This window comes from Bos indicus, chromosome 24, assembly GCF_029378745.1.
Source record: "Bos indicus isolate NIAB-ARS_2022 breed Sahiwal x Tharparkar chromosome 24, NIAB-ARS_B.indTharparkar_mat_pri_1.0, whole genome shotgun sequence".
Taxonomy (NCBI): Eukaryota; Metazoa; Chordata; class Mammalia; order Artiodactyla; family Bovidae; genus Bos; species Bos indicus.
Window position 1 is genome coordinate 21,992,821 of NC_091783.1, and position 21,068 is coordinate 22,013,888.

General features: G+C 44.5%; 1 non-coding gene across 1 annotated transcript; it reads right to left on the reverse strand.

Annotated features, from left to right (window-relative positions):
- Positions 1–10,954: 10,954 nt before the first annotated feature.
- Positions 10,955–11,026, reverse strand: TRNAC-ACA (transfer RNA cysteine (anticodon ACA)). Its single transcript has one exon. It is a non-coding gene; the product is annotated as a tRNA-Cys (tRNA).
- Between the last annotated feature and the right edge of the window lie 10,042 nt (positions 11,027–21,068).

Below are 21,068 nucleotides of genomic sequence, written 5' to 3' on the forward strand. Positions count from 1 at the left end.
GGCTGTGCACGCCTGGTCCAGTGTTCTCAGTCCCGCTGTATGATAGCATCACCTCTGCAGTGGGCAGGGGTCAAAGTACACAGAGGTTGGCATCCAGCTGTTCTAAGCCAGAGGTAGGTAATACAGGAGGAGGGCTGGGCATGGTGTTTATTTTAAACTCCCCGGATGAGTCTGTTGTGCAGTCAGTGATGAGACTTTTGTGGCAACTATAAAGAGAGTATTTCCCATGAGATATGTTTTCTGATTCACAGATCAGCCGTCTCTGTATACCCCAGGCCCATGAACAGTTTGGAAGGGGGTTCTTATGTATGTGGGTGTGTCTGTTCATGATTCCCAGTCAATCTTCAAGGAAATCAATCCTTAATATTCTTTGGAAGGCCTGATGCTGAAGCTGAAGCTTCAATACTTTGGCCACCTGATGCAAAGAGCTGACTCATTGGAAAAGACCCTGATGCTGGAAAAGATTGAAGGCGGGAGGAGAAGGGGACAACAGAGGATGAGATGGTTGGATGGCATCACTAATTCGATGGACATGAGTTTGAGCAAGCTCCGGGAGTTGGTGATGGACAGGGAAGCCTGGAGTGCTGCGATTCATGGATCGCAAAGAGTTGGACATGACTGAGCCACTGAACAACAACCAGCCCTGGAGTCAGAAACTTGAATGTCACTGAAGATTCCTCCCTCTTCTATATTTATTCCTCATGTTCACTTTGGACCCAATCTCTGATCCTTTTCTCACACTACTTTCTCGACTATCAGCCCCGTTCCTACCCAACCTCGCCTCTTGCCTGGACGTTCTTGGTGTCCTTTTAACTGCTTTTTCCAACAATCTGACCCCACCTCTCTGCCCGCGGAGGGCCTTTCCACATCTTTGGATGACACGGGACTTTGTGCGTCGCGGCACATCCATTGGTGATCAGTCTGAGATACCTTGTCAGTTCTGGCGCTGGCCTGTAGTGTCCAAAGGATGAACTCAGTCCTTTAAAAGAGAAAACAGGTAGCTGAGAAACCAGGTTGTTTTCATAAAACCAGCCTGAGGTCCAGTCTGCTCTAAGTTTGACTCTTCCTGGTATCTGACACTTGTCTTTGAGAGAAGAAAGTCATCTATTAGTGGACACAGTTTAGAATGACCTGGAATGTTGGGCAGATGCTTTCCAGAGCTGAGGGCAGTCTGTGTGGATGAGGGGTACCCATCTCCCAGGTAAAAGCATGCGTCATTCTGGATTTTGAATGTGGTTTGTAATTGGGCCAAAAGTACTATCAGTGAGATATCTGTGCCTTCTGAATCCAGGGCCATCAGAAAGCAACATCAGCACCAGATGCTGTACCCAGCAACCTATAACTGTGAATTGGGGGTCTTAGCAAAGCTAAAAAGGAAGGAAATAAACTGGGGGAGTACAGGGTAAAGAAACCAGAACAAAGAGGACAGATACCCTGGGGAGGGACTGAAAATGTTGTCCTCTTACAAGTGTAAGAAACGATTAGTAATATTTAAAATAATGTCTTATCTGATAGGAATGTCCAGGCCTTATTTGGATTCTGGTTCAAACAACAACAAAAAGGTTTTTTGAGACAATTGGAAATTTGATACTGAATAGTTTTTAGGAACTCTTATGAATATTTTGAGTTGTGATTATGGTCTTGTAATGTTAAAAGAAAGGATTCATATCTTTTAGAAACACATGCTGAAATATTTATGGATGGAATGATGTGCTATCTGGGATTTGCTTCAGGATAATTCAGGAGACAGGAAGGGGATGGGAATAGTGTTGAAAGAAGATTGGCCAGGAGTCAGTAACTGTTGAAGCTGAGTGGTAGGTACACAGAGGTTCATTATACTATTCAGCTTTCATAGGTGTTTGAATTTCTTTATAATGAAAAGGTTTTTTTAAGAATGACATTTTTATTACTAAAAATTGTGATGATTTTTTTTTTACCTAAATTGGTGGTCTGCATGAGCATAAAGGGGCTTATGCAAACTGAAAGTTTGAGAAACTCTGCTAAATGTTGTATGGTCTTGAATAGAGGGAATACCCAGTTCTCAAAGCATCTCACAAAGGATGGGTTGTAAGAAAAGAATCACAAGTCAGAGGAAGCTGTCCTCAAGAAGTTGTTAATAGAGGTCTTCGTTGTGGGTTCTGTTAGCCTGGAAGGCTGTGAGAGTATTTCCCATGTAGGGGCAGGCGTGGGAGTGGAGAAACTGAAGACATCAGCTTCTAATTTCTTCCAGGGAATAAATAAAATATACTAGAGTGGGTTTGGGATATGTTAAAATGACTGTGGTTTGAGAAAATAACTGTTGATATACTTTCTGGTAGGCTCTGCAATGTTTGTACATCTATACAGAGATGGGAATTAAATCATCAGAGAACTAAGCACCTGAACAAACTGTTTTAGTTGAAGGCACTGCTTCCACAGAATTTTAATGGCATTTATGCCTTTGTGCCTATATTTAGGAATTGTACTGAAAGAGGTGAGGAGACACAGTCCTACCAAAATCTCTATTGCATCTGCTGCAGAAATACCCAAAGGGCCCCCCACTGCCTTGGGGGGTGAGCTTTCTAGTTTGGCACCCAAACATGGAGCCTCATAGTCTGGGTTTGAATCTCATTTCTACAGTTGACTAACTCTCTGGTCTTGGGCAAATTACTAACTTATTCTCAAATTCTCAGTTTCGTTATCATTGTCATTCACCCGACACGGTTACCAGATCAAATGAGAAAATGTCAGACAAGCATTTAACTCAGGGATTTCCCTAGTGGTCCACTGGCTAAGACTCCATGATCCCAAGGCAAGGGGGCCTGGGTTCAAACCCTGTTCAGGGAACTAGATGTCAGATGCCACACCTGAAGAGCCTGCATGCTGCAACAAAGATCGAGGGTCCCAAGCGCCACAACTCACACCCAGCACAGCCAAATAAAAAAATAATTTTTTTTTTAAAAAGAGCATTTAACTCAGCCCCTGGCCCACATGCCCAGATAGCGTGAATGTGGTCCTCACCTCTCACTGGTCTCTGCATTCAAAAGGTGGATCTTTTCCTGACTTGTTGATGTGTACACTCTGTGCCTGATTATTTTGTCTCTTTTCTTTGGCTGCTGGGACTCTTGGACCCAAATTTGCAGCCCGCTTGCAGTAACTGAACGGCCTCATCTGAAATTCATTCCTGTGTCTTCATCCTATTATTACCTCCATCACTCTTTTCCTTGTTCTCTTCATTGCCTATCTTGGTCACTTCTTCTATCCTTTATTCTGTGTGTTTTTATAAGCTGGTTTAGCTTTTTAATGGAGCAAGGGAAGGTGTAAGTAACTAAGTAAATAAGTGTGTTGTAATACTGGACCAGGAAACCCTTAAAAACAAAAAAAGGGGGACTTCCCTGGCAATCCTTCAGGAACTTCATTCCTTCCAGTGGTTAAGAATCTGCCTTCCAATGTAGGGGGATTGGGTTCGATCCCTGGTCAGGGAACTAAGGTTACACATGTCATGTGGTGCAGCCAATTAAAGAAAAAAAAAGAAGGGCCAAGTTGCCTACTTGTTTTAGGATTTGGTGGGAAACTACAGGCATCCCTCTTCCCACTACAGACACGGAGCCCTGGATTCAGCCCGGTTTTCTTCCATGACTCGGTGGCCTCTGTCCACTGGTGATTCTGTTCCAGCTGCAGACAAAGGCCTTCCTGGGAAGAGGCAGCGTTTTCCTGGCCAACAGGATACTGATGGCTGACAGGCACACACTGTGCCCCAAACATGCCGCTTTCCTCCGCTGGGGCCAGGAAGATGAGTCAGCGCCACTGGCCCCGGACCTCAGAGTCTTGGGTCTTCCCAGTGAACTCGGAGGGCACAGCCTGGGCTTTTGCAATGTAGAATATTGCAGGGGCTTTTTTTTTATGGGATCCAGCTGAGGCCTTGGTGACTGATATCTCCCCTAATAACAACCGGGGAGGAAACTGCTAGCGAGAGATAAAGATAAGAGAGCTTCTGGTGTTTTCAACACCAGACCTTGAAAATGTGTCCCCAAAGCTCCCACTAGCAAAATTCCCCCCAATGCTTTGCTTGCCCCCCTGGAAGTTTCTGTTAAAGAGACAACAACCTAAGTATTAATATTTGTGCCCACTCGTTACCATTCTGTCTGAAATTTGATGCTGTTCTTTCTAGGCTTATGGAGTGGCAGGCGGCCAACCTGTGCCTTGGCCTCAGTGGCAAATGTGGGTACAGGGTCAGAGAAGGAGGGCAAGGCGGGACTCCAGGGAAGGAAGGTGTCCGTGGGGACTGGGGGGTGCACAGTGGGTCTGGGGGGCAAAGGCAGCCTTGGCAGTAGAACTGCCCAGCCAGGGCCCTCTGCAGAGAACACTCCGGACACTCTCAGAAATCTGATGTCTTGGGTCTACAGCGAGGTTCATCCTTTATTTTGTAAAAATCCTTTTTATTTAATTTACTTCCTCCCCCCTTTTTTATCTTTTTTCTCTAATGTAATGAGAAGAGGGTGGGGAACCCACTACACATGGGCTTCCCCAGTATCTCAGCAGTAAAGCATGTGCCTGCAATGCAGGAGACGTGAGTTCAGTCCCTGGGTCAGGAAGATCCCCTGAAGAAGGGCATGGCAACCCATGCCAGTATTCTTGCCTGGAGAATCCCATGGACAGAGGAGCCTGGTGGGCTATAGTCCATGGGGTGGCAAAGAGGCAGTTACCACTGAGTATGTACACATACAAAGAGTCAGATATGAGAAACCATGCATGGTATATTGCTAAGTGAATTTTAAAAATCACAAAGCCATAGACAAACCCCATTAAAAAAAATGATTTATTTTTGGCTGTGCTGGGTCTTAGTTGTGGCATGCAGGAGCTTTAGCTGCTACAAGTGAACTCTTATTTTCAGTATGCGGGATCCAGTTCCCTGACGAGGAATGGAACCCAGGCCCCGTGCCCTGGGAGCAAGTCTTAGCCACTGGACCACCAGGGAAGTCCCCAAACTCCATTTTTATAGTAACAACAGCAAATAAATAAATAAATAAATGAGAAAGTGTGAAATGATTTATGCCAACAAGTTAACAGCTGCCTCCTTTGGAGAAGGGAGTGGATTTGGGGGAAGGAGTGATGAAGGAGAGGAAGTTAGGAAATTTAGGAATTTTTGGAGAGAACACAAAGTAATTTTAAAAGAGCAAAAAAAAAACACCTCAATTTAGGAGCTCTGGGTGGGGAGAATTCACTTTCCCGCAGAACTCAGGTTCGTCCTGGAGGTTGGGCGCTCCTTCCCAGGCTGCCTTGGTCCACAAGGAAAGCCCCCCTCACCACCTGGATGACGCAGGACCCTCTCTGCCCCCACCCTCTACTCCAAGGCGGGGAACGCTGGCTCTTTCTCACAACACAAAGACTGTACCTAACAGAGTGCAAATGTTATTTCCATTTAATGCCCATGACAATCCTGTGAGGCCAGTAGAGAAGCATGCCCACTTTACACCGAGGAATCTGAAATCCAAGACAAGAAACTGCTCAGCTACTGGGAGTCAGCGGGGGCAGTGAGCCAGGCTCCTCTATCCACATGCAGAGTCCTTTTAGCCCTGCGTCCTCTGGCAGGAAAAGATTGGCCTGGAGCTACCTGAGGAGGATGAAACGGAGCACAGAGACTGCCTGGGTGTACCACCAGAACGCCAAAATGACCAGGCCAGGACTGTTCTGTGGTGGTTAGCTCTCTGTGTAACATGCCTCAGCCATGGGTGTGTCTGTGTGTGCACGCTCAGTCGTATCTAACTCTTTGCGACCCCATGGCGTGTAGCCCTGCCAGGCTCCTCCGTCCATGGAATTTTCCAGGCAAGAATACTGGCATGGGTTGCCATTTCCTCCTCCAGGGGATCTTCCCAACCCAGGGAGCGAACCCATGTCTCCTGTATCTCCTGAATTGGTGGGCAGATTCTTTAGCACTGAGCCACCTGCAACGCTCTCAAGCACAGCGCCCAGATATTTAGTCAAACAGCAGTCTAGATGTCCCTGTGAGGATATTTTTCAGACGAGATTAGCATTTAAACCAGTGAACATTGGATAAAGCACTTTACTCTTCATAATATGGTGGGATTCATCCAATCAGTTGAAGGCCTTAAGAGAAAAAGAAAGCAATCATGGAAGAGAGAATTCTGCCTCCAGGCTGCCTTTGGAGTCAAGTTGCAAGCTCAGCTCTTCCCTGGGTCTCCAGCCTGCGGGCCTGCCCTTCAAATAGCAGAATGAAAAAAAAAAAAATTGCAGAATGGCCAGCCCCACAATCATGTGAAAGTGAAAGTCGCTCAGTCGTGTCCAACTCTTTGCGACCCTATGGACTATACAGTCCATGGAATTCGCCAGGCCAGAATACTGGAATAGGTAACCGTTCCCTTCTCCAGGGGATCTTCCAAGCCCAGGGATTGAACCCAGGTCTCCCGCATTGCAGGCGGATTCTTGACCAGCTGAGCCACCAGGGAAGCCCAATCATATGAGTCAATTCCTTAAAATCAATCTCTCTCTACATGTATATACACATATCCCACTGGCTCTGTGTCTCTGGAGAACTCTGACCAACACACTTTCTCTAAAGGAGACTGGGTGAACACATGCCTTCTAAACTACCCTCCACCGGCATCACCACACCGGGCAGTGAGGCTTCTGAGACTCATATGCTTCATAAGTGATTGAGTGAAAACCACCAGCTAGGCTGAAAATGCTCTATGGCTTCGCCGGATAGGGTATTTATTTAAACTGTTGTTTTGTTCCTGTCTCAGTCACTGAATCTCATGAAAAAGAACAGTTCATCTTGATTAAATCAAGGGTGGGTGGGTAGGAGTGATGAGAGGTGAGGTGCCTTCCTTTTCTGAAAAGTCTGTGACCCAGGATTATTCCAGAAACTATAGCTTCTGTTCTGTCTTATAAATCAGAGTCAACAGGGACTGGTAGGGCCAGCAACAGAGCTCCAAGGCTGGCACTGTTTCCTTTCACCTCCCGTCCTAGGCTCAGGTCCTTTCTGTAAGGAAGGGCCCAACCCCATTCTGTCTACACACCCCTCACCGTGGGCAGAGGCTTCCTGTCACCATATGCACAATGCTGAGACCAGCATGAACTCATTTAGGTGCCTAGCATGGTTTGCATTTTATGAGAGTTGGAAGAAGAACCCAGAAACAGCTCCTAATCGGAGAGCATCACTGCTTCCATTTTAATTGTGATGGAAACTGAGGCCCAGGGACATTGGGCTATCTGCCCAGGGCTGCGTGGGAGTCATGGTCTGAGCTGGTCGTGGGGCTGTTGGGAAGAAGAAAGGGGTCTGGGAGGATGTGCCCTGGCTTCTCTGGAATCGCCACTCACCAAGCCTCACCCCTTCTCAAGGAGCAGAGCCTGATGGAGGGATGGAGACTGGCATCCTGGCTTCTCCTCAGAGCTGTGACCCAGATATGAAAGAGTGCTTCTTAATTCTCACTTGAATTTCCGGCCTAGTGTCTCCTTTCAAAAAAGTGGAGTCCAACACCACACTTTATTTCCCACAACATGGGGAGCTCATTTCTTGCCCCCTATGGCAGTGGTCCCCAGTAGTTTGGGGACCAGGGACTGTGCCAGTTTTTCCAGGCACCAGGGTTGGAGATGGTTTCAGGATGATTCAAGCATATAACACTTATTGTCCATTTGATTTCTATTATTATTGCATCAGCTCCACCTCAGATCTTCAGATGTAAGATCCTGGAGGTTGGGAAGTCCTACCCTATGGCTTAGAGAGTTCCCTTATCCCTCTGCACTCAGCTTAGCAGTTACCTCCACCAGAAACCTTCCTTGTGCCTTCCCTGCCCCCACCCCCACAAGTGCCCCTTGGAGTCCTGGCAGCCCATAGGCTGAGCCCTTTCAGGGCATGAAGGCTGACACTGAGAGCATCTGACACATGGTAGAGCTTGGTAAACATCTATTGACTAAACCATGGGGACTGAAGAAATAAATACACTAGGAAATATTTCCTTTTAGGGAAAAATGACTAGAAATTCCTACTCATCTTGCCTGATACATAATGGGCATTCAGTGTTTATAGAATAATTCTCAAACATGAGAAGGTTATGCTCAGAATAAATAGGCCCTGACATCAGCTGTGCTGTGGTGATAATAGGCAGTCTCACTGTCATTTCTGGGTAAAAACATCAATGGCCATGGAGAGAATGCTTTCAATTTTAAGTTTTCCTTCCATACATTTTCTAAAACCACCATAATACCTTGTTGCTTATCTACAATCTAGTAATTAGCACAAAATTTAGCGCCAAATTAGGGGGTATTAGAGATATTTTCAACTTGAAATTCAATATGGCAGGATTCCGGGGGTCTGCCAATTATCTAGAAAAATAAGATCCAGCTGATCTCAAATTTTCCAGTTAATTCAACAAATTCAAAATCACTTGGTTTACACATTAGGCAACATCGTGCTTGTTCCCTTTTCATTCATTCATCCGCTCCCGTGGGGAATGGAAGGCCCTTGCTGTAGGAGGGTTCAAGGTGGTCAGGGAGATAAGACATCAATAAGCAAGGAGGAGAAGATCAGAGGACTTCTCTGATGGCTCAGTGGTAAAGAATCCACCTGCCAATGCAGGAGACGCAAGAGATACGGGTTTGATCCCTGGGTCAGGAAGATCCCCTGGAGTAGGAAATGACAACTCACTTCAGTATTCTTGCCAGGAAAATCCCACGGACAGAGGAGCCTGGTAGGCTACAGTCCATGGGGTCACAAGAGTCGGACACAGCTGAGTTCACATACACTGATGGCCTGTATGGGATCTCTCACCTCAGAAATTCAGAAGTTGACAGCGGGTGGATAGCGTGCACCAACCAAACCTAAAAACAGACTTCTGATCAAATGGCGCTGTAACAGTCAAGGAAACCTAGGTTATTAACAACAATACAGATAATGCTATGATCAGGGGTGGGGCCCAATAGGGATGGGATAGGCTAGATCTTGAGAAGGAGGCAGAAGGGAAAAGGACTACCTTAAGTATGGGAGATTTGCTTTGGCTAATAACTGCCATTCCATATAGGCAGTAAGAATACATCTGCAGTATTCTTGACAAGTAAAGGGACAAGCAACAAGGTGGGATGGACGGGGGCTGTCCCCTAGGCCAAGCTGAAGGAAAGGCAGCCAGGGGCCTGGGGCCGTGACTCAGGCAAGAGGAATGCCGCTCAGGCCGCCTGCAGCTGTGATAAGGAGGACAGGATGGGGCACGTAGGGGACATCCTGGAGCAGCCTGGGGGACCTTCCAATCGGGAGCACAGGCACAAGCCCAGGGCCCAGGAGAATTCTGGCTGGCCTGCCAGGCAGAGTCCTGGAGGGTGATGGAAACATCCATCACCCAGCTGCAGCGGACAAAGGGAGGAAAGCGTGGTTGAGGCCTGGTATGCCATGCCCACAGCTTCCTTACAGACTCGCTGGCTCCACCTTCCAGCCCTGCAGCCCCTGAGCTGCCCTAGACCCTTTTAGCCTGCCCTCAGATGTCCCCCTGCTCTGCGCCTTCTAACCCTTGGATTCAAATCTCAGGCCTGTTTCTCCTACCAGCCAGGTTTGTGCCACATCTTTGTAATGCTTGTGCCTTAATTTACTCCCTTTAGTGGGCTCCCATTTTAAACATGGCCTCTGCCTGCTAAGCAAATACCCTTGTTCGTAAATTACTCCCACCTGAACCACCTCTCCTTCCCTGTCTACCCTCCAACTCCACACAGAGGATTCCGGGGCTTCTTTGCAGCATGATCAAAATCCTTCTTGGGCATCCACTCACCAGACCGCTGGTGAGACCAGGCACAGGGTGCAACTTCTTCTCCCTAGGAAGCGCTCTCATTAGTAGGCAGTTTAAACCACTTAGGGGGGCTTCCCAGGTGGTGCTAGTGGTAAAGAACCCACCTGCCAGTGCAGGAGACAAAAGAGACACAGGTTCGATCTCTGGGTCAGGAAGATCCCCTGGAGGAGGGCATGGCAACCCACTCCAGTATTCTTGCCTGGAGAATCCCATGGACATAGGAGCCTGGAGGGCTACTGTCCATAGGGTCACAAAGAGTTGGACACGACTGTAGCGACTTAGCATGCATGCATGTAAACCACCCATAGGTCCCTGCTTTGTCAGGTTTCTCTGTTTTTTTCCTTCTGTCATGAACTCTGACACTCAGGCCCCTTCCCCTTCAACCTCTCCTACAAATGCCTGGAGTTTCGAGTTCTGGCCCATCCTTCAGCAAGTTCCCTGCTTCCCCAGTAAAAGAAAACATCATCATGTTAACACCCATGGTAGTAAGTCATGTTGGTAGTGTGCATCTTGATGTACGTGATGAGAATAACACTTCACCTCTGTCATCTTCCTTCCAAAACCCAATAAGTTCAGTCTAATTATGAGCAAAACCTCAGACAAATCCCAACTGAGCAACAGTCTCCAAAATAACTTACCCAGCATTCCTCAAAACTGTCAAGGTCATTAAAAACAAAGGAAGTCTGAGAAATTGTCACAGTCAGGAGGAGCCAAAGGAGACATGAGGATGAAATGTAACATGGTGTCCTAAATGGGATCCTGGAGCAGAAAAGGACATTAAGCAAAAAATTAGGGAAACCTGAATAAGGTTTTTCTGTTCAGTCACTAAGTCGTGTCTGACTCTTTGCAACCCCATGGACTGCAGCACACAAGGCTTCCCTGTCCTTCACTATCTCTCTTAAGTTTGTTCAAATTCATGTCCATTGAGCTGATGATGCCATCTAACCATCTCATCCTCTGTCGCCTTCCTCTCCTTTTGCTTTCAGTCTTGCCCAGCATCCCGGTCTTTTCCAATGGGTTGGCTCTTATATGGGGTTTGAAAGTGAAAGTGAAAGTGAAGTCATTCAGTTGTGTCTGACTCTTTTTGACCCCATAGACCGTAGCCTACCAGGCTCCTCCATCCACGGGATTTTCCAGGCAAGAGTACTGGAGTGGGTTGCCATTTCCTTCTCCAGAGAATATTCCCAACCCAGGGATCAAACCTGGGTCTCCTGCATTGTAGGCAGACGCTTTACCGTCTGAGCCACCAGGGAAGCCTTGTGAATATGGGGTTTAGTTTATAATAATTCATCAATATAGGTTCATTAATTCTAGCAAATATATAAAGGTATAACATACAAAGTTAACAATCAGGGAAACAGGGTGTGGCTGTGTGGGAACTCCATGTACAATCTTTGCATTTTTTATGTGAATCTAAGACTGTTCTAAAAGAAAAAGTTCATTTAAAAAAAACAAAGGCTTTTTTGAAAAGTCATTATACAACCCCTAATACAGCAGCAGCTGCTGAATTCTTTATTACTAAAGTAAATCTTACTTACAGATCCTAAATGCTGCCTTTCAAACTATAGCCATGATAAAGTATCACTTTATCATGCCTGTATCAAAGGTATGGTTTTTCCAGTAGTCATGTATGGATGTGAGAGTTGGACCATAAAGAAAGCTGAGTGCCAAAGAATTGATGCTTTTGAAATGTGGTGTTGGAGAAGACTCTTGAGAGTCCCTTGGACTGCAAAGAGATCCAACCACTCCATCCTAAAGGAAATCAGTCCTGAATATTCATTGGAAGGACTGATGCTGAAGCTGAAACAGCAATACTTTGGCCACCTGATGGGAAGAGCTGACTCATTGGAAAAGACCCTGATACTGGGAATGATTGAAGGCAGGAGGAGAAGGGGATGACAAGGATGAGTGTTTGGATGGCATCACCGACTCAATGGACATGAGTTTGAGCCAGCTCCGGGAGTTGGTGATGGACAGGGAAGCCTGGTGTACTGCAGTCCATGGGGCCACAAAGTCAGACAAGACTGAGAGACTGAACTGAACTGAACATATCACTAGTACTAAATGAAAACTCACCCACTTTAGCCTTATTTTTTGTTTAGTCACCAAGTTGTATTCAACTGTTTTACGACCCCATGGACAGTAGCCTGCCAGCCTACTCTGCCCTACTTAGCCTACTCATGGGATTTCCCAGGCAAGAAAACAGGAGTGGGCTGCCATTTCCTTCTCCAGGGGATCTTCCTGACCCAGGGTTCAAACCTGCATCTTCTGCATTGGTAGGCAGATTCTTTACCTCTGAACCACCAGGGAAGCCCTTAGCTTTCTTTACTTCTATTTTAAGTATCTACTATACACTCCAAAAGAACTATTATTACTATGTCCTTTAAAAATTCTGGTTAGACTTATTTCTGATTCAGAAAGTAATATATTACTTGGTAAGACTTGAAAAGAAACTGTTGGCAAAATTGTTCCTCCTATAAAAAATAGTACTATTTGCAAACTTCTCTTAAAAGTATTTTTGGAAATGACTCAGAATGCTTCCTGACTCCACCACATTCTACCTTGTAGAAACTGTGATAACGAAGCAGTAATTTCCAGTAATAGCTAGGTGGCTTCCATATCTTATTGTGCAAATTTGAAATCTGTTCTCTTCTTTCTTGGAGCAATTTGTGAAGTTATGAAAGCATGTTATTCTGATTTCATCCCTCATATATTTTTTTTTGGTGATGTTGTCTTATGGAGAATGGGAGGATTTGAGAAGGGGAGAGAGGTGTTATCAAGTAGAAATTTGGGGAGAGACTTTTCTTGTTCTCTGAAGAAATATCTCGAACATAGTATTAGTGCCTTGGTTTGCTTGAGAGTCCCTTGGACAGCAAGGAGATCAAACCAGTCAATCCTAAAGGAAATCAGTCCTGAATATTCATTGGAAGGACTGATGCTGAAGCTGAAACTCCAATACTTTGGCCACCTGATGTGAAGAACTGACTCATTGGAAAAGACCCTGAAGCTGGGAAAAATTGAAGGCAGGAGGAGAAGAGGGCAACAGAGGAGGAGATGACTGGATGGCATCACCAACTTGATGGACATGAGTTTGAGCAAGCTCCAGAAATTGGCGATGGACGGGGAAGCCTGGCATGCTGTAGACCATGGGGTCGCAAAGAGTCAAACATGACTGAGCGACTGAGCTGCTTGCCTATGTGTGGCACAAAACACATTATGATACCACCATGAGATCAAGTTATGAAAGGCTCTGCAAAATAGAAAATAAATGGGCTGGCAAATGCCTTTGAAAACTGTAGTATGTACCATGAAGCCTGTCATACAGTCCTGCCCCACCACTGAAATCCCAGCATCTGCTGGTTTTGTTTTACCTGCCATCTTTTCAGCTCTCTTGTCTTTTGAGCAGTTTGCTCACGTCCCCTCCACTGGTAAAGGGAAAGGGAAGGGAAGTCGCTCAGTCGTGTCCGACTCTTTGCGACCCCATGGACTGTAGCCCACCAGGCTCCTCCATCCATGGGATTCTCCAGGCAAGAGTACTGGAGTGGGCTGCCATTTCCTTCTCCACCTCTGCTGGTAACTAGTGATCAAAGGAGTCCCAGTTTAAGTAAAATCTGACTGGTCTGCTCACACTTGGAGTTCTTAGCACTGCTTACCCAAACAAAATCTTCAATTGCCCAAAGCCTTCGGCAGCTCCAGGTTGGCTGCTCACACGACACAAGGTCATCCTGAGAGAGGCAAATTGTCTGCTTGGTTCCACCACTGTTCTGTAAATTCTGCCAAATGTTTACACACAGATTCACTCCTATGGTGATCAAGCAGAGTGAGTGAGACTATTTCTGCCATGTCTCAGCGCCAGGCCTGACAAGGAAGTGAAATGTCTAGACTTGGAGGCTGAGGGTCGGGGTCTGAGCTTCACACCTTTACTTACCAGACAGGGGAAGGACAGGTTACAGGAATTCTCAGAAACCTCAATGTGCTCATCAGAAAATGACGGTTATAATCCCTGTGTGTTGCGGAGCTTGTGCGCAATTTTACGTAATTGTGCTTTGTGAAGGGCTACAGATATGAAATGCCTTTAGTCTTCACAGTATAAAGTCTACACAAGATGCTTCCTGAGCAAGCTGAGGTAAGGTGCAAGCAGTCTCAGAACTGTCACTTCCATCATGATATTAAAAATGTAATTCTTCAGGCCTTTTGTGCCACTTGGCTACCAATTGAATATTAAAAAGGAGGTTGAGAAAACCATGGCTGATTGGCATTTGCAGAAATGTTACTGGAGATGTAGGCTTCACAGTTAGGCAAGAAAGCTCTTGAATTGGTCAGGGCCAGATGCAAACTTCACAAGCTGTCCACCTATCCATCTAAGAGAGAGAAAAGATGGGTAGGGCTTGACAAGCTCTTTCAAAGGTCCAAGACTTTGGGGCAGGAGAGTGGGAAGCTGGTAGAAGTGGCTGGGGCCCTCTGCCACTAACCAGTCTGTGGTTGTCACCAGAGCTGTTCAGTCTTTTCATTCTCTGAATGGTATGTTTCAATGAACTGAGCTTAAATTTTGCTTTTATTGATCACTATTTTTCTGTACAGTTAGTGGGGTTTTGTGTGTGTGTGTCCTTAGAAATCTTTGCCTACCTTGAGGTCATGAAGATATTTTCCTATGCTCTCTGCTAAAAGCATTTTGGTTCCCTTTTTTATTTAGATTTGTTATCATCTTGAATTAATTATTTTGAGGATGATGTTGGGGTTTAGATAAATGACATGTATCCATCATTATGGTATCACACAGAGTATCTTCGATGCCCTAAAACCCCTCTGGACTCTCTATTTGCCCCTCCCCTCCCCCACAACCCCTGGCACCCACTGGTCTTTTTCAATGTCTCCACAGTTTTGCCTTTGCTAGAATGTCATACAGATGGACTCACATGCATTATGTAGCCTTTTCCAGGTTGGCTTGTTTCACTTACTAATATGCATTTAAGATTCCTCCATGTCATTTTTTTTTTTTTTGGCTGAGCTAAGTCTTCATTGCGGTGTACAGGTTCTCTTTTTTTTTTTGCTGCACATAGGCTTTTGTAAAAAATTATTTAGCCATCCTAGTGGGTGTGAAGTGATACCTCATTGTGGTTTTGGTTTGCGTTGCTCTAATGACTAATGATGCTGAGCACTTCTTCATTCGCCCATTGGCCAACTGTATACCTTTGTTGGGAAACATCTGTTCAAGTCCTTTGCCCATTTGAAAATTTGGCTTCTTATCTTTTTGTTGTTGAGTTATAAAGTTCTTTAGATATTCAGGTTGCTAGACTTTTATCAGATATATGATTTGCAAACGTTTCCTCCCATTCTGTAGACGGCATTTTTCCTCTCTTGATAATGTTCTTTGGGGCACAGAACTTACAGAATGTTGATGAAGTTCGCTTTATCTCTTTTGTTGTTGCCTGTGTTTTGGTGTCATATCCAAGAAATCACTGCCAAATCCAGCATCATGAAACATTTCCTATATGTTCTCTTCTAAGAGTTGTAAAGTTTCACCTCTGACATTTAGGCCTTTAATCCATTTTGAATTAAATTTTGTATATGATGTGAGGTAAAGGCCCAACTTTATTCCTTTGTATTTGGATATACGGTTTTTCTGTCACTAACTGTTAAAAGGGCTTCCCTGGTGGCTCAGCGGTAAAGAATCCGCCTGCCAATGCAGGAGATGCAGGTTCAATCCCTGGGTTGGGAAGATTGCCTGGAGGAGGAAAAGGCAACCCACTCCAGTATTCTTGCCTGGGAAATCCCACGGACAGAGGAGCCTGGTGGGCTACGGTCCATGGGGTTGCAAAATCAGACATGACTTAGTGACTAAACAACAATTGTTAAAAAGCCTGTCCTTTTCACATTAAAGTGTCCTGACCCTTATACATGCAAGGGTTTATTTCTGAACTCTCTACTCCATCCATTGGTGTGCATATCTATTCTCATGTCAGTGCACACTTTTTATTTCAATGGCTTTTCATGAGGTTTTGAAACCAGGAAATGTGAGTCCAGCGACTTGACTATTTTCAAGATTATTTTAGTGAGTTGGAATTCCTTAAGAATCCATCTAAACATTCAGCTGCATTTCTATTTCTGTAAAAAAAGAAAATGCCATTGGGATTTTAATAAGGATTGCATTGAAACTATGTTGCTTTTGGGGAGTACAGTTATCTCAACAATATTAAGTCTTCCAATACATGAAAATGAGATATCTTTCCTTATTTAAGTTTTTCCTTTCTTTCAACAATGTTTTGTAGTTTTCAGCCTGCAAGTCTTTTGCCTCCTTGGTTAAATTTATTTCTAAGTATGTTATTCCATTTTATGCTACTTTAATGAAATTGCTTTCTTCGTTTTATTTTCAGATCATTCATTATTACCATCATAAACATGATTCCAATACCCTCATAAACATAATTCCAACATCCCTCAATCTGACCCATTTTGTCAAATGGTATATTTAATTTCATTTTTAAATTTTTGCACCGTATAAAACTAGAATTTATGTCTGACCTTGTCAAATTAGTTTATTATTAATTTATTGTGGTATACAGGTTTATTATTTATTAGTAGCTTATTATTAAATTATTAGTTTGACCTTGCCAAATTCACTCACTAGTTCTTGACAGCTTTAATTCTTTCTTTCCAGTTTATATGCCTGTTATTTTTTTGCCCCATTGTCCCAGTGAATAGCCATCTCCAGTGCCATGTTGAAGAGAAGTGGTGAGAGTGGACAGCTTTGCCTTGCTTTCCCTCTTAATGTGAAAATTCCAATATTTCATCACTATGTATGGTGTTAGGTATAGGACTTTTGGTGGCGATAGTGGTAAAGAACCCTCCTGCCAGTGCAGGTGACTCGAGAGACATGGGTTCGATCCCTGAGTCAGGAAGATTCCCTGGAGGCGGGCATGGCAACCCACTCCAGTATTCTTGCCTGGAGAATGGACAGAGGAGCCTGGCAGGCTACAAAGAGTCGGACACGACTGAGACAACAGCACGCACGCACATCAGGCTGAGTTTTCTTTTGTTCCTAGTATGCTGAGAGTTTTTATTATGAATAGATATTGAATTTTTTAGACCCCTTTTCCTGTATCTACTGAGTCAGTCATATGATTTTTCCATTTTATTCTGATAATATGATGAATTATATTGATTAATATTTAAAAAATAAATAAACTTACATTCCTGGGAGGAAAAATCCTAGTTTTTGGTCATGCTGTATTATCCTTTAAAAAATGCTGGGTTCAGTTTGCTAATATTTTGTTAAGGATGTTTGTGTCTATGTTCAAGAGGAATATTGGTCTGTGGCTTTCTCTTCTTGTAATGTCTTTGTCTGGTTTTGGTATTAGAGCTGGCTGGCCAAAATTTTTAAAAATTGAGAAATGATTTTCTCCTCTATTCTCTGAAACAGTTTGTGTATAGTTGGCATAATTTCTTCCTTACAAGTTTGATAGAATTTACCAGTGAAACCATCTTTGACTGAAGTTTTCTTTACAAAAGGTTTTTAATTGCACATTCAATTTTTTAAATCAACATCAGATTTTCTATTTCTTCCTGTGTCAGTTTTGGTAAATTGTGTTTTTCAAGAAATTTTTTCCTTTTAATCTAACTTAGTATTTGCTAGTGATAGCCCCTCTTTATTCCTATTGTTTGAAATGTTTGTTTTCTCTCTTGTTACCCTACTCAATCTGGTGTTATTTTCGATCAGCCTCAAGGAAATTGTTTAGCATTTCCTGTAGTGTGAATTTGCTAGAGATGACTCAGCTCTTATTTATTGAAAAAATGCTTTTATCTTGCTTTAATTTTACAAGATATTTTAGTATAATTTATAATTCTAAATTGCAGGCACTTTTCTTTCAACACTTAAAAGATCTTGTTCCTTTATCTTTTGGCCTTCACTATTTCTGATGAGATGTACAGCTTAATTGTGTATGTGTATCATGTGTCTTTTTTCTTCTGGCTCCTGTTGAGATTTTTTTTTTCCTTTAATTTGTAATCAGCACTTTGACTACAAAGTGACTGGGTGTGACTTTTTTATATTCATTTTGCTTATGACTTGCTCAGTTCTTGGGGCTGTGGGTTTATTTTTTTTTTTTTCTTTTGTTCAGTCATTTAAAGCTTGGCTGCCTCCTGCCCACATCGTCTTCCTCTATTACAGTTCTGCTTTTCTATCTCCGACACCAGACTAGGTGTCTGCCTCAGCTGGGGCTATTGGTTCAAAAGTTGGGGGAGGGGTTCATTCCTACCTGAAATTCAGTGAATCAGGGCTTCCTTGCATCTACAACCTATTCACCAAATGATTCTTCACTCATGTAGATTTATTTTGCTCTTACCATGGTAATGAAGGCCTTTTGCCTTCTCATTCATCATAATCCTAAAATAAAATTCAGGGTATTTATTCCTATTCCCTCATTCTATATATTAATACAGGACTGATTGTACTTCCTGCCTCACTGAAGTGACATGTGGCCATGTGACTTGATTGACCAATTAAATGTGAAATGTGACTTTCTGGGTAACGCATTAAAGTTTATGTGTGACTGGACATGGTCACTGCCCTCTGTATGGTAAGTTGAATAATGCCCCTCCCCCCAAAGCTGTCCTCTTAGTGCCTGCAAGTGTGCTGTGCTCAGTCCCTTCAGTCCTGTCTGACTGTGCAACCCCATGGACTGCAGCCCGCCAGACTCCTCTGTCCATGGGATTCTCCAGGCAAGAATACCGGAGTGGGTTGCTATTCTCTTCTCCAGGGGATCTTCCTGGCTCAGGGATCAAACTCTCGGCTCCTGTGTCTCCTGCATTGCAGGCGGATTCGTGACCACTGACTACCAGGGTAAAGAATGCCTGAGACGTGTGAATATGTTACCTCACAGGACAGAAAAGACCTTGCAAGTGTGATTAAGGTAAGGATTATGAGATAAGGAGATTATCACAATGTAATCACAGGATCCTGACAAGAGGGAGGCAGGAGAGGCAGAATGGGAGAAGATGTGATGATGGGGTTGAGGTAACAGACTTGAAAATGCCCCACTGCTGACTCAGAAGACAGAGGAAAGTGCATAGGAAGCCTTGAGGAGCTGGAAGGGAAGGAAGAAGATGCTTGTCCTCCTAGAGTCTTGGGAAAATAAACAGTCCTACCAACCCCTTGATTTTTAGCCCAGTGAGACCCATTTCAAACTATGACCTTCATCGCTGTAAGACAAATTTGCATTGCTTTCAGCCACTTAAGTTTCTGGTAGCTGGTTATAGCAGCAATTCTCTGATAGCTCAGTTGGTAAAGAATCCGCCTGCAGTGCAGGAGACCCCGGTTTGATTCCTGAGTCAGGAAGATCTGCTGGAGAAGGGATAGGCTACCCACTCCAGTATTCTTGGGCTTCCCTGGTGGCTTAGCTGGTGAACAATCTGCCTGCAATGCGGGAGACCTGGGTTCAATCCCTGGGTTTGGAAGATCTCCTGGAAAAGGGAAAGGCTACCTACTCCAGTATTCTGACCTGGAGAATTCCATGGACTGTATAGTCCATGGGGTCACAAAGAGGCAGACTGAGCAACTTCCATATTCCAGGAAACAAATACATTCTGTCCCAACTACAGTAACGCTCCAAGTTGAGGAGGCTGTCAGCCTGCTTTTCTGAGTGAGTGACGCAGAGCACAGCAGAGCCCCAGCTGATCACGGCATGCCTGGAGAATGAGCAAGAAGTAAAATTCGGTCCTTTTAAGCCTCAGAGTGTTTGCAGATATCTACTTTTACAGCAGAGCTATGTGTCAGGACCAATCCCACTTAAAGAATGTAACACTGTATGGTTTTGCTGTGGGACTTGAAAAGTTTTTTCAGTGGCGCCTGTGAGTTTAGGCCCCGAGAAGTGATGAAATATTGGGGCTACTCCGACGGGAACGTCAGGAATGGTTTCGAGTTAGTTCTGCTGAGGGCCTAGTTATGTCATGGCTCCTCAAACACAGACGACACACACAGAGGTTCAGAATGCTCTGTGGTTTCTCCAACAGAGAGTAATTGAAAGGAAAATCTCTGTAGGCAGGAAACCCAGGGGACAATACAAGGTGTGACTGCAAGTGTACTTCGGGGAGTTTTGGCAAGAGCAAAGAAAGGTGACTATGGGGGAAGAACACTGGTGGAGAGAATATAGCTTCTTGGAATCAGTAATGAGTTTTGCTGGATGATGCTGTTCAGAGGCAGAGAGAGCTGAGGTCTTCACTCTGCTTTTGTAAGAACCAAACGACAAGGGCAAAAACAAAAGACAAGCGGAAAGCATAGGCTTCTGCAAGCAGGTATGTTTTAGGGTCTCTACTGGGACCCGCACACATATAATCTGATAATCCCTTTGCTTGTCTGTAGATAAGGACAACAAATATTCCCTAAGAGCAATTCCAAAATGTTAGGATTCTATACTGTGTAATGTAAATTATGACTCTGCAGTTTGCAGAAAGGATGAAATGTGTCTACTACGTCAGTTTCTAAGGACATCAGTTTCTAAGGCCATAAGGAGTGTATTATATTTTTAGATATTTCTCTTAGGGTCGAGGAATACCAGGCCTTGAAAATATCTAGTGAAACATTCAATCTAATGCCCTGTGAGGGCTGGATGATCTTGACACTAACTCTGGGTCCAGAAGGAACCCAGGGGTGAGAGTGCATTTTCTAGTTTCTGAAGTGAAAAATTCAAGGATCTGGATTGAGTCTAGAGACCTTTCCTAGAGGTGGGGTTGAAGGCAGCCAAGCAGGGTGTAGCTAGAAGAGTGTGAACCAAGACCCTCAAAGGGGAGTGAAGGGTAAAACAGACACAAAGGCAGAGCACCACCGTGATGGACAGGGGACGAGCCACTGAGAAAACGACGCTCAGGACCAAAGATAGGAAGCTGGAATCCAGCCTGGAGACTGAATGGGGCGCCTGGTGCAATAAAGCCCATTTTCATGAAGTGCTGGTCTCCTGGCCTGGGGCTCAGAGAACCAGAGTTGAGGGGACTTCCTGAAGATGACTTGGAGGAGGACCCTGATCCCTGAGGGCATCTTTCGTCTCTCCACTCTGCTTGTGGGTCCCTGAAAACGTCACCCATGAACTCTTGCTTGTCTTATCTGCCTCAGGGCCTTTGCACTGGTTCTTCTCTGTGGTGGGAAGGCTCTTGCCCCAGTTTCGACTTGACCCACTCCTGCTCTTCTGCCTTTTCTCAACGTCCCTTCCCCCACGAAGCCTTCTCTGACCACAGTTGTAACCTGCTCTACCCATCCTGTTACTGCCCTTCTCTCATTTTCTTTCTTTTTTTCCTTCTTTGACA